The sequence below is a fragment of the Mirounga angustirostris genome, unplaced genomic scaffold, assembly GCF_029215605.1.
Source record: "Mirounga angustirostris isolate CCGP_5_RB_7025 unplaced genomic scaffold, mMirAng1.0.hap1 SCAF_4, whole genome shotgun sequence".
Classification (NCBI taxonomy): domain Eukaryota; kingdom Metazoa; phylum Chordata; class Mammalia; order Carnivora; family Phocidae; genus Mirounga; species Mirounga angustirostris.
Window position 1 is genome coordinate 66,221,259 of NW_026991712.1, and position 12,152 is coordinate 66,233,410.

Genomic DNA, 12,152 nt, shown 5'->3' on the forward strand with positions numbered 1-12,152 from the left:
GGTTTTCCTTCCTCCTCTCTGTACGCTGCAATGGGTGCCACCTTCACTTAGTAAAATCTCAGCCTCCCCTTTTTCTCTTAACCTCCTGTGACATTAGATGTTTGTTTTTATAGGTGGCAAATAAACCCAAACTCATTGTCTTCTATGGCAGGAAACCAATCAAGAAAATGTATCAGAATTTTTTCTTTGGAATACATTGCAGTGATACCTGATCTGTGTGAAAATTAATAAAAGAGACTTAGTTTAGAATGGAGTTGGGAGGCCAGCAGGGGAGCTCTCATACCTAGCACTCCTGGTCAGTTGCAGACCCAAAAGGAAGAGATGCACCCCACAAGCTGGTATTTACAACCGCAGCAGGAGGAAAGAGGTTTTCCTTTGCCCTGGCAACAGCCCAGCCAATGAGGATACCAGCCCAGCCAATGAAATACAGACAGGCCAGCCAATACCCGCCCCCTACTTCAAAAAATAAATAAATAAATAAAATAAAAGAGCCTCCTATCCTTTGTTCTGTGGACAAACCTATGGTTTTGATGTAGCTTTTGTGTCCTGGATTATAATTCTCTGCTATCCCAAATAAACCTTTTTTTTTTTTTTTTTTTGGCTGGTAAAAATAAATAAATAAAATGGCCAGTGTTTGGAGGTGTTCAGATTTCACCCTCACAAAGGAAAATGCCATTTATACAGAGCAATTGGGGGAGAGGGGGTGCAGAGGTGTAAATTGCAGAACCTAGTCTTTGGCAGTGGTTTCTCAAGGTCATTTCAAAGACAATGCTCATTCTTCGACCATGAGTTTTACACTTTGAAATGTAAATCTCATATTAAGTTACCATACTGCTATAGTTTGCTATTTTGTTTCTATTGTCTTGCTATTTTTTTCAATGCCTGGTGCCTCTATGCTTACCTCAGCTGCCATCGAACAATTCATCATCTCTAAATCAGTGACACAACCTAAGATGGGACATGGGAGTAAGGCTAGCAGAAGATTTATTGCAGGGAGTGGCAGGGTGCGAGTGTGTGAGTGTGTATTTCTCTGCCTTTGCCTTATATTTAGCAAGACCAGAGTAATTTTGCCGTTCTAGCAGCGATGTCTTTTCAGTTCAGTATCATTGCTTACAACAGTAATGACTCTTTTGGTTGTGTGGGGAAATTTAAATTGCTATAAATAGCACAACTGGCAGCAAGTGTGTGGCATACAGGATGTCCTCTCTTGAGGTGGGATTCCTTCCCTTTCTCCTGCTTCTTTTCATGATGCTGCCTTTCTCCATGGAGCTTCTCTGACTGATTCACATTACCTTAACTTCTCCGATGTTGCTCTGGGCCCCTCCAAGACCAGCCCACATGACAGAATAGCTGCCACAGGGAAGTCCTCTTGTTAGTTTAACCACCTGTGGGAAAACGCTACTGTTTTATCTATTTGTAAGCTTGTTATGTTCTAGTTTGTAACTTCAAAAATATTTAGAATTGTTTAAAGGAGGCTTGGCCCCTTTAAAAAGCAGCTTCAGCAAGCAGGATGACACAGGCAGTGATGAAAACCAAAGCTGTTGAGAGCTACAGCTGTCTGGTCCTTTCGTATGCAGATTTATGGAACAAGGGGGGGTGTTTGAGAAGGAGCTGAGGGAAGACTCACAAGAGAGTTGGCAAACACACAGTGAAGAAGAGGGGCCTCGTGCTTCAGTCTCCCAGGAAATAAAGGCTGACTCAAGGAATCAACAGCATTCAGACTTGGACAGGACTTTTATAATCCTAGTAATGTGATCTAGTCCCATCTTCTTACCTTACAGAAAGGGCAAGTGATGTGTTGAAGGTCACAGAGCTAGGAAATCCAACTCCAGAAAACTTTTTTTGAGGCCAAGTGTAGCATTCTTTTCAGGATCTTTTGCCCTGTGCTGGACACATAGTAGCTGCCGATATATCTGTGTCTAATGAATGAATGATTGGATAAAAGCATTTATGGTAACCAAGGGGTGTCTTAAACATCTGGCAACTTCTTGCACAACTTAAAAAAAGTTAGGAATCAAGCAAAGAGAAGGAAAACAAGTAAATCTTGTTGCATTGGTATTCTTGTCTGGATGATGTTACATTTATTTGATGGTTTAGTTAATTGAAAACCTGAAGTGCCTGCAGGTGCCTGCAAGGCCTTCAATGGGCACTGACTCCACCACGAGCCATGCAAATGAATGCGAGTAAAGGTAAGCAAGCAAGATTTTTATGAAGTAAAAGCTTCATGGTTCTCTTGCTTTTAGATAGCTTTAAATGGTATCTCATTTTCTACAATTTTCCTGATGGAGTATGATGTCTTACAGGATTCATTTCATACTTATTTCTCAAGTTGATCGTTGCAAAGCAATTCTGATGCCAACTACCCAGAGGGCAAGCTTCACAGGCACTTCAGACACTAGCTGCAAGTTCAGGGGTTGGGCCACTCACACTTTAGACCAACTGGTTGCAAATTTGGGTGTTTCCACTACCCCCTCAGGTTTGATAACTCACTGCAGTGACTCCCAGAACTCAAGATTCAGGATTAGAGCTTTAGTCTAAGGATACAAATCAAGATCAGCCAAAAGAAGAGACCCACATGGTGAAGTCTGGCAGCATCCCAAATTTGAAGCTTTCGTGTCCTCAGCACGTGTCGCCCTCCCAGCACATCAGTGTGTATTGCCAACCCGGAAGCTCACCTCAGCTCCAGTGTCCAGAGTTTTTACTGGAGTCTCATTATGACGACATGATTGAATCAACATGGTTGAACTCAATCTCCATCTCCTCTCCCCTCCTGGAGGTTGGGCTGCTATCCTGTGGGTCAATGCCACAACCCTCCAATCACATGATTGGTCTTTCTGGTGTGGCCAGACCTCTTCCTGAATTACTGCATTAACATAGACTATCAGGGCCCGTGATGAGTACCAAAGACACTCCTATCACTTGGAAAATTCCAAAGATTTAGAGGGTAACTCCCAGAGCCAAGTTCCTTATTATACAGTAATTATATTACCCTATCAATATTTTATTAAAGAACATGCGTTGTTTAGAAGGAGGAAAGAAATGGATCTGTGTCAGTAATGGTCCTTACCAACAGCCCTCGGAGAGAGAAGAAAACCCCCTTACCCAAGGAGCAAAGGGAGTTCTATATCTCCAACCACAGTGCTCTTTTACTTCTCTGCCTTTCTCCTCCAGCTCTGGCTTAACTCTTGCACAGCCTATTTCATCAGCTTTGTAAAATAAACAATGGCGTTATAACACTAATTTTGCTGCAAATATAAATAGCTGACATTTCTTAAGCACTTACTATGTGCCGGTAAGTTCAGCATGTACATCATCATGTTTGATTCTCAAAACAACCCCAGGAGAGGGGGACTGCTATTATTATTTGACAGATGAAGAAATGAATGTCTCCAGAAGTTAAGAAATGGGATCCAGCTCTCTGAGGTAGCATGTAGCAGAGCTGCCAGGGACTCAAGTCCTCATTTGGCTGATGCCCCAACTCTATTAGCCATACGCTATCCTGCCTTCCAGTGACAGTGCTGAGAGACCATATAAGAGCACAGATTGTGTATAAGAGAGAAATTGTACACAAAAATGCTACTCACTTTGGGTATTTTAAGTTCCTATAGTTATTTGTAACTATTAGTCCTAATTTTAAGTTTCTATAGTTATTTTAAGTATCTGTAGTTATTTGTAAGTTTCAATAGTTATTTGTAACTATTAGTCCTAATTCACCTTTATTTCTAAGGGCACTATATTAATTAAGAGCAAAGACTCTAATGCCAGATTACTTGGCTTTTACTTAATAGCTGTGTGACTTTGCATAATTTCTTAACCTCTCTGTACCTTAATCTTCCACCTGTAGTGATATAATAGTATTTATCATAGGATTGTTGTGAGGAATACATAATATAATAGTATTTCACATAGGATTGTTGTGAGGAAATTCAGTGAGCTCTTGTATGTAAAACACACAGAACAGCGTCTGGCTAAGAGCAAACACTATGCAATGGTTAGCTATTGCTGTTTTCCCCCCCAAATTCCAAGGTAGAAATGTATGACTTTAACATTTCATAACTTTTCTATCTCTAAGCATTTGACTTTTGAGGGGAAGTAATTTTTTTTCCTTCTTAGAGCCCAAATGTTGGGTTAAACCTCTCTCCTCAAAATCACCCACGCTATTCCACCCTTTTCTTTTTCTTTTTTTTTTTTTAAAGATTTTATTTATTTATTTGAGAGAGAGAGAATGAGAGACAGAGAGCACGAGAGGGAAGAGGGCAGAGGGAGAAGCAGACTCCCCGCCGAGCAGGGAGCCCAATGCAGGACTCCATCCCGGGACTCCAGGATCATGACCTGAGCCGAAGGCAGTCGCCCAACCAACTGAGCCACCCAGGTGCCCTATTCCACCCTTTTCTTTTTAGTCTTTCAAAATCCAGCTCAACTGTCACCTTCTGTGAAGCCTCTGAGACCTTTCCACTTCTCCATAAGCCACACAAGGAATACTGTCCACTCTCTACTAATCCCAGAACACTTTGAACACTTCACTTTTCTTGTACTTCTCATCACTGTTGGCTTATAATCTGCCACCACCACCCAATGGAATGGGGACTGTAAGAGCCAGAGCCTATGTGGTGCCCACCTACGAGTCTTCAAGGCCGATAGCACAAATAGCACAAAGTAAGTGCACAATGAAATTCCTAAAGATTTAGCCTGAACTAGACAAAGGGTTCTCAGTGTCTGCTCAGTGAAGCTACTGCACTTCTAACAAATTTCTCTTGCCCCTGGGTCATCTTTCTTTGATTAATCTCAACTTGTACTTTAAATTCAAATCTAACACATATTTATTGAGTTCCTAATCTAGAGATCTAACTGGGAAGCCTAACTATTCACACTCCCAGAATGAAAGGATGGTCTTCTAACCCCTGGGAATAGAGACCTCTCTAATGAAGTACGTACTATCAGCAGTTGAAAGGCCTAGAAATTGAGGAGCAAAGAGGATGTCCATTTTTTCCCCCACTCAGTTGTATATAATCAAGCTTGGAAATAAAAAGAGTAACAAATGCTTTGGACCCACTAGTGATGTGCCAGGCCATAGTAGTGCATAAGGTGTAATAGATCAGGCTGCTGCATTTAAGCAGCCTACTATCTGATAAGAAAGATTATGGGTATTAAACAGCCAATTTTCTTCATTATTAACAATGTCAGATCCTGGGCATTTGTCATTCTCCTGAACTGCCATATTCCCAGTATGGAAGAGTAAAGGCATCACAAGGGTTTAGAATCAGACAGACTTTGTGTCGTACATTATGTTACCTCTGAGGTAGATTCTGAGATAAATAGTTTATTTGCAAGGTGATCCCAGCAAACCCTGGTGGATGGGTGGGGGCACAGGTTTGGGTAGTAAAGGGCATGCTATCAAGTAACTTATCACTGTGGGAAATGAGCTTGATGCCGTTAAGGAAAGCCAGGAGCCAGTGTTACTCCTCTTGAGGCGAAGGAAAGCTGAAGTATTTGTACACTAGTTCCTGTCAGTCACTGAGGGGAGTTAATTCCTAGACATTTCTGGCCTGCTTCAAGAGCTGGCAAAGCAGGGAACCGAGGTAGGAGAAATCATCAGGAAAAGAAATGTAGTTACAGATTGAGCGCTGGAAGTCAATGACCAGGTCAAGAGGATGTCAGCAAGGCACCAACAGTATTTACTACATCGAGGTTTGAATCCTGGCTCTGCGTCTTATGTCTTTGAACCAGCTAGTTCAGACCTTGTTGCTCCAGGTCCTTACTTGTAAAATGGGGATACGAACATCAGCTTTACCATGCTGGTAGGATTCAATGGGATCCCGGATGTAAATTACCAGGCATATAGTGAAGCCTCCTAAGTCATATGATCTTACTGAACCATTGTTTGATGTGTGTATTTCATTAATTGCCTGAGTAGTTCATTCACTTATCAATTACGTGCTTTTCCAGGAGGACTATCCCAACAGTTTCAGGCCTTGGGTCTCAGGTCCTGGAGCCCTGAGATACTGTGATGTTTAGTTAAGAGTGATGGATAGTGGCAACATCCCCTTGTACTTGAGGAGAATGTCACCGGCATCACCTAGGAAGTTTGGGGTCTGATTTCAGAGATAGGTTGGTATATAAACATGTTTTCCCAACTCTTTAGACTGAAGTCCCTAATTGGTCATTTTTTTCCCACTGATTGGTATGCCCACATTGTTAAGATTTTGCCACCTCAAGGGGCATCTCAATTTAAAGGAAGAATTACTTCAGCTTTCCTCATTTCATGGGCAAAAAGAATGCCAAGAAAGAGCAATTTACCAGGAATCCCTATGGAGGGAAACTTTTTTACGGCCAAGTTATAATTACATACAGAATTTAGTAACATAATCTCAAATGGTTTATTGAAGATTGGAGGGTCAATGATGACCTTGAAATGCTAAATCGTGGGAATCACATGTTGACTTTTTGTGAATACTAATCTATTTACTGTAACTTTATAAATACTGAACACTGAATATTGAAAATATTAAGAAAAAAAATGAGCCACATGATAAATTGTCTTTGATAGTCATCCCAATTTAGCAAGGTCCTGAAAGTAATTAGTCTAGGCTGAACAGAAATCAGGCAACAGGGGAGTGCAAAATTTAATCAAACTTTTAAACAAGAACCAGGTTTAAAACCTCTGATGTTTGTGCTACTTATCATTTTGGAGCCTATTTACCTGAACAGACCTAGTAAATTTTGCAGTGAATAGATTAAAAGGCAGTGTTTTCCGTTCTATGCAGTTGGTTTCAGTGCCTGTCTCTGTATCCTTTCATCTGTCATGTAGATGCAGATTGTAAAATCTTGACAAATTTTGGAGCTCTAAATGAAACAACTCCACTCCTAGCAATTCCTATAGTCCACGATTAGTCGCTCCAGGAACTTTCAATTTCTTCCTTCTGAGTTTTTAAAATTTCCCCCCCTCTCCTTTACAAAGGGATTTTATTGTTGCTGAGTTATATAACTTCTTGGTAATTCTATCCGTAGAAATGGGAACATTTCTGAAAAAAGACTTAATAGAAATAGAGTTATAAACATGGTAAATGGGTGAGAAATACTTGTTAATCTTAGCGTTGACTATGTAGATTTTTCTTATTTTTGTAATTTTTATGGGGGAATTTTCAAATCTATGCAAAGTTAGAGAGCATATAGTATAATGGATTATTTTTTATTCATCACCAGGTTTCAACACAATATATTTTAAATGTGAAGAGCCTCTGTAAATTTTATCTCCCAAAAGTAAAACCCTGAAATTACATTTTTTTTAACCCTACAAAGAAATGTCTTAATTCTTAGAGATATTACACTTTTGATTTGTTAGTTGTCTATGATGTGTTAGGATCCTTAGTTCATTTTTCCCTCCTGGGTCAAATCCTGTCTTTGTCTCTGTTTCTCGGTGTCTTCCTCTTTTTCTTTTGTTGGCTGATTCAGTCTTATAAACCTGGGGCTTTCCATGGATTAGAAATGGCCCAGAACACATTATCTTCTTCTGACCCATGGAATGCTCCAAATCCCCCTTGATATGAAGACAGCAGCTGGTCTAGAAGAGATGACCAGAATGGCTGACAGCCTGGGACAGATTTCCAAGGTCAATGAGGAGAGAATCATATCTCTTCAAACTTTGCTTAACTTGAGGGGGAAAGGTTTCCAGATCAGTGGAGGGTTTCCACTCAGAGGTTAGAGATGAATCTTCATTTCTTTGGGGTAGTTTAGCCATTTGCCCATCAGAATATGTGTTTATTGTGGGTCATGAATGAGAGAAAATGAGTTGAGGACGCCAGAATATTATTCTTGTATTTCACTGGAACTATTTATGCTGAGCTGCTTTCACTTACTACCTCCTGTGCTACCACCTGCCAGAAGCAGCCCGCCTCATCGGAGCGCCGTCTGGTATTGCTGGAGCATGAGGGCCTTGGCCTCCCTGTGAAGGTGCTGTATGTTGGCACTGCGGGCCAGCAACCCCTCATGCTTGAACGTTGTTGGCACCCACAGGATGAGCAGGAGTCATTTATTTTCTGGTCCAAGTATTCTAGCTAAATCATATCCACTTCCTATGAAATCACAAAGTGATAGAAAAAATATGCAGTCTTTTCTGAAATAAACGTTTTTCTCTATTTGGGAAGTAACATGTAATTTATTGGTGAGTTAGCATAGAGGTCCCCTCCGTGTGTGTGTGTGTGTGTGATGTCAGCTTTATCTTTACTTCTATAAAAATGCATTTAATTGTATTTTGGTTACAGAGCAAAAGAGACTTTGAAAGGCATCTTCCTAGTCTTTTGACGTAAACTAGTAGAAGATGAGGAGAACTGTAGGTAAAAAGAGAAGTAAATAGATATGTTGATTAATTTTGACAACTATCTTGGTTAGGTCTAAACAAACTTCAATCTGGTGAGCCTATGGAGCTTGGAAAGATTATAAATATATTCAATTTCCCCCCAACTTTGAATTCCTAATCAGAAAAAAAGTACTTCTTATTTATCGTCATTCACTTTTGCTATCACTTACTTGACTATTAAACATCTCAATGAGAGTGAACCTTGTGACTTCCTGATCTTTGGTATTTTCTAGCAAAAGCAGTCATATGCCAACTGCAGCCAGTGCTGGTTTATGACACAAAGACTCCTTTTTCTAAATTCAATCCCATCATTTAGCATTCTAAAGTTTATTCTGTAGAAGGTGCAAAGACATTTATTAATTTGGATAACCTTGCCATTGTAATAAATAGACTAAAAATAACTAATGACATACACATAATAGAAGTTTATTTCTCATTTCTATCAAGAGTCCAAGACAGATTCGGGTGAGTAGGAGAGTTCTGCTTCACACAGCAATTCAATGACCTCATCTGACGGGTTCTGCAGGTTTCTGATGACTCTGAGGATGTCAACATCCAACAACAGTACAGAGGATTTCTTATGAGAGGATTTTATGACCAGGCTCAGAGGTGGTATGTTTCTAGGGTGTCCCTTCTCCCATACTACTGGTTAGTATTTAGTCATGTGGTCACAACTGCAAAGGAAGCTGGGAAATGTAGTCTAGCTGTATGTCCCAGCAGAAGAGTAGATCTTCTCTGCCACATTGTCTCCCCTCAGTCACTAGCTTAGGAAGAATACTAGGACACAATCAACTACAATGTGAGGTAGAAAATGAAAGTTGAAATTGTACTTAGTAAATATTTAGCAAGCACCTGCATTCAAGGCCTTGTGCTAGCACCAAACAGAATCTAGAAGATGAAAAGGTGCTGGAGCTTACGCTGTAGGAGGAGAGATATTGTGGTCATACGGGTAGTGCTGGAATAAAAACTTGACATGAGGTAGGGCTCTTGTCTGAATTGTTTCCAGCTGAGTCCCCAACGTCCAGCACACTGCATGATATATATTAGGATTTAGCAAATATGTGATAAATAATGAATAAATTCTAAGTCAAGACAAGTCATCCCTGAAAGTCTAAGAAAAGGGTGGAATAGATACGGTTGTATTAACTTAGATTTTGAAGCTGACATCACAACTACACCAAAGAAGGCAGCTAAAATATTTCAGTAATGCTGAATTTAAAAAAAATTATCAAGGACATGATTTTTCTTCTCCATAATAAAAGCAGACTTTTCTGAACTCTACCTTTCACGCAAACTGAGAAACCTCCCGTGGATGTGCTATAATGAAGGTAAGTTATTCAGTGTTTTCAGGCAGTAACAGTCTTCTTTTATCACTCACCATATCAATAATATTTAAAGGACCCTCCAAAGACACACTTATTAGTAGACAGATGAGGTAATAAGAATTTCTTTTACTTAAGCATGGCTACATACTGGATTTATCTCCCCAGTATGGGTCATTACCAATGTCGTAAGTGTTTCCAGAAAAGACTTCTGCCATCATTACTAAGTTTTTATTAGCAATTGAAGTGTGGAAAATGTGACAACAGATTTTTTGCTCAAGTCTGCCTATCTCCTGTCATCCCATATCCTCACTGACCCCAGCTCCAAGATCCTCTTGGTGTTTTTCAGACTCTGAAAGGTGTCCATAGTCTACTTCCTAAGCAAGAATCATTAGGTCTGTGGTACATAATCTAATGCATTTAGGGAACACATTGTTTGAAATTGTATGTGTCATTTGAATGAAGGAATAAAGATCAGGATTTGGGAACTTTAAATTTCTCTTCATTTGTTTCTATAATATACCTCAGATTGAATTTGTATGATTCCATTTAGGATGGAGTTGAGAAATGTATTCAGTTTTTGGAGCTCAGGGTAAAGTTTATTTCAAAGTGACTAGATTAAACCTTCTTCAAATGGCTGCTTTGGGATTTTGATATAAAATAATCTCAGTCATTAAATTTGATCAATGAAAAGAATAATCACTTTAACTTTCCAAGTTTATTCAAGCTGTGCTGACTCTGTGTCTGCTCAGTGCTCTCTCCCAGAAATCCTACCCTTCCACATCTTTGTCTGCTCACATCCTGTCCATTAGTCAAGGCCCATGACAAATGCCATTGCTTTCCCAAAGACTTTCCAGATGTGATCTCTTCCTGTTGTAAATATTATTCAACCTTGTTTGATAGTTATTTCCCTCATTCTCTCTCACCCTGTTATATTATAAAGTCTTTGTGGGCAGGCATTGTTTCTTCATCTTTCCATTTCTCCCAGAATCCAATCACTGAACCTGTCATACAGTAGTGATGCAAATATGTGTTCAACTCAACTGAAGCAAAAGGAATTCTATTTGAAATGGTGGGACGTTTTTAAAATTTAAGAACACAGACTTACGGGGTCCTTCGTTAGTAAATCTAATGCAGGTCTGCGTTATACTTACTGGCGCGAAAATGTTGACTATCCCTATTTGTACTGCTGAAAAGATATGAAACTGTGTGCTCAGAGAGGACAGCCAAGCCTCAACCATATGCTAAAGAAAGAAGCAGTGGCTGTAGATGGGTATTTTAAAATATTTCCCCCAATAAAATGCATCTGAAGGATATGAAGCACCCTGATCAGTAGCACTTGCTGAATAATGAATGTTTAACGAGACACACACCCCATAGAGGAGGCATATCGATATATGGTGTGTCTTTTCCTTCAGGTGTTTCCTATATGGGTACAGAGTTTACACAGGCATGACTGTGGCACATATATACTTGAATACCACATTAAGACTTTAAATCACATAATAAGCAATATTACATGAATCTGCATGCTTGTTTTAAAAGATAACATCACCCTTACTCAATGTACTATATTATGATACTGCTTCTCAGGCACTGGGGTTATTTTCAGAGGAATTACTGTATTTTCTTTCTCAATCTTTTTCTTGTTAAGTTTTAATATGAAAGATTTCAAGGGGCACCTGGGTGGCTCAGTCGGTTAAATGCCCAACTCTTGGTTTCAGCTCAAGTCATGATCTCAGGGTCCTAGGGTAGAGCCCCGTGTGGGGCTCCGTGCTCAGTGGGGGGTCTGCTTGTACCTCTCCCTCCCCCTCTGTTCCTCCCCCTGTTCAGGCACACATGCGCACTCTCTCTCTTTCTTAAATAAATAAATAAAATCTTAAAAAAAAAAAAAGAAAGAGAGGAAGATTTCAAACACACAAAAACAAAGCAAATAGTAGCAAAGCTCCAACATGTGAAGAGCTTGGAAGTTGTCACTCCCATCGTTACAACAAGAAGACAACTGGACAAACGGAAAATTGATAACTTTCCTTGGACTCATCAGAGAATAGGGTAACAGAGCAAACTGTCATGCTGAAACCTGGACAGAGAGGGGGGCATCCAGAGTGCCATTGACACAATCTACATACCTGGAGATGATGCTGCTGGGGCCATTAACTGGTAGGAGCACTCAGATCATAATTTTGATTAACTGCTGATGGCTGAGGTGAACCAGCTTGAGAGTGAGAAACTCCTGGGAGCCTGACAGGGTGAAGGTAAGAGTAATCATAGTGAAATAAGCCCAGGGTGCTCTCCATAACAAAAGTCTACTTTCAAGGGGCACCTGGGTGGCTCAGTCGTTAAGCATCTGCCTTTGGCTCAGATCATGGTCCCAGGGTCCTGGGATTGAGCCTCGAGACAGGCTCCCTGCTCAGCGGGGAGTCTGCTTCTCCCTCTGCCCCTCCCCCCACTTGTTCTCTCTCTCTCTCTAAATA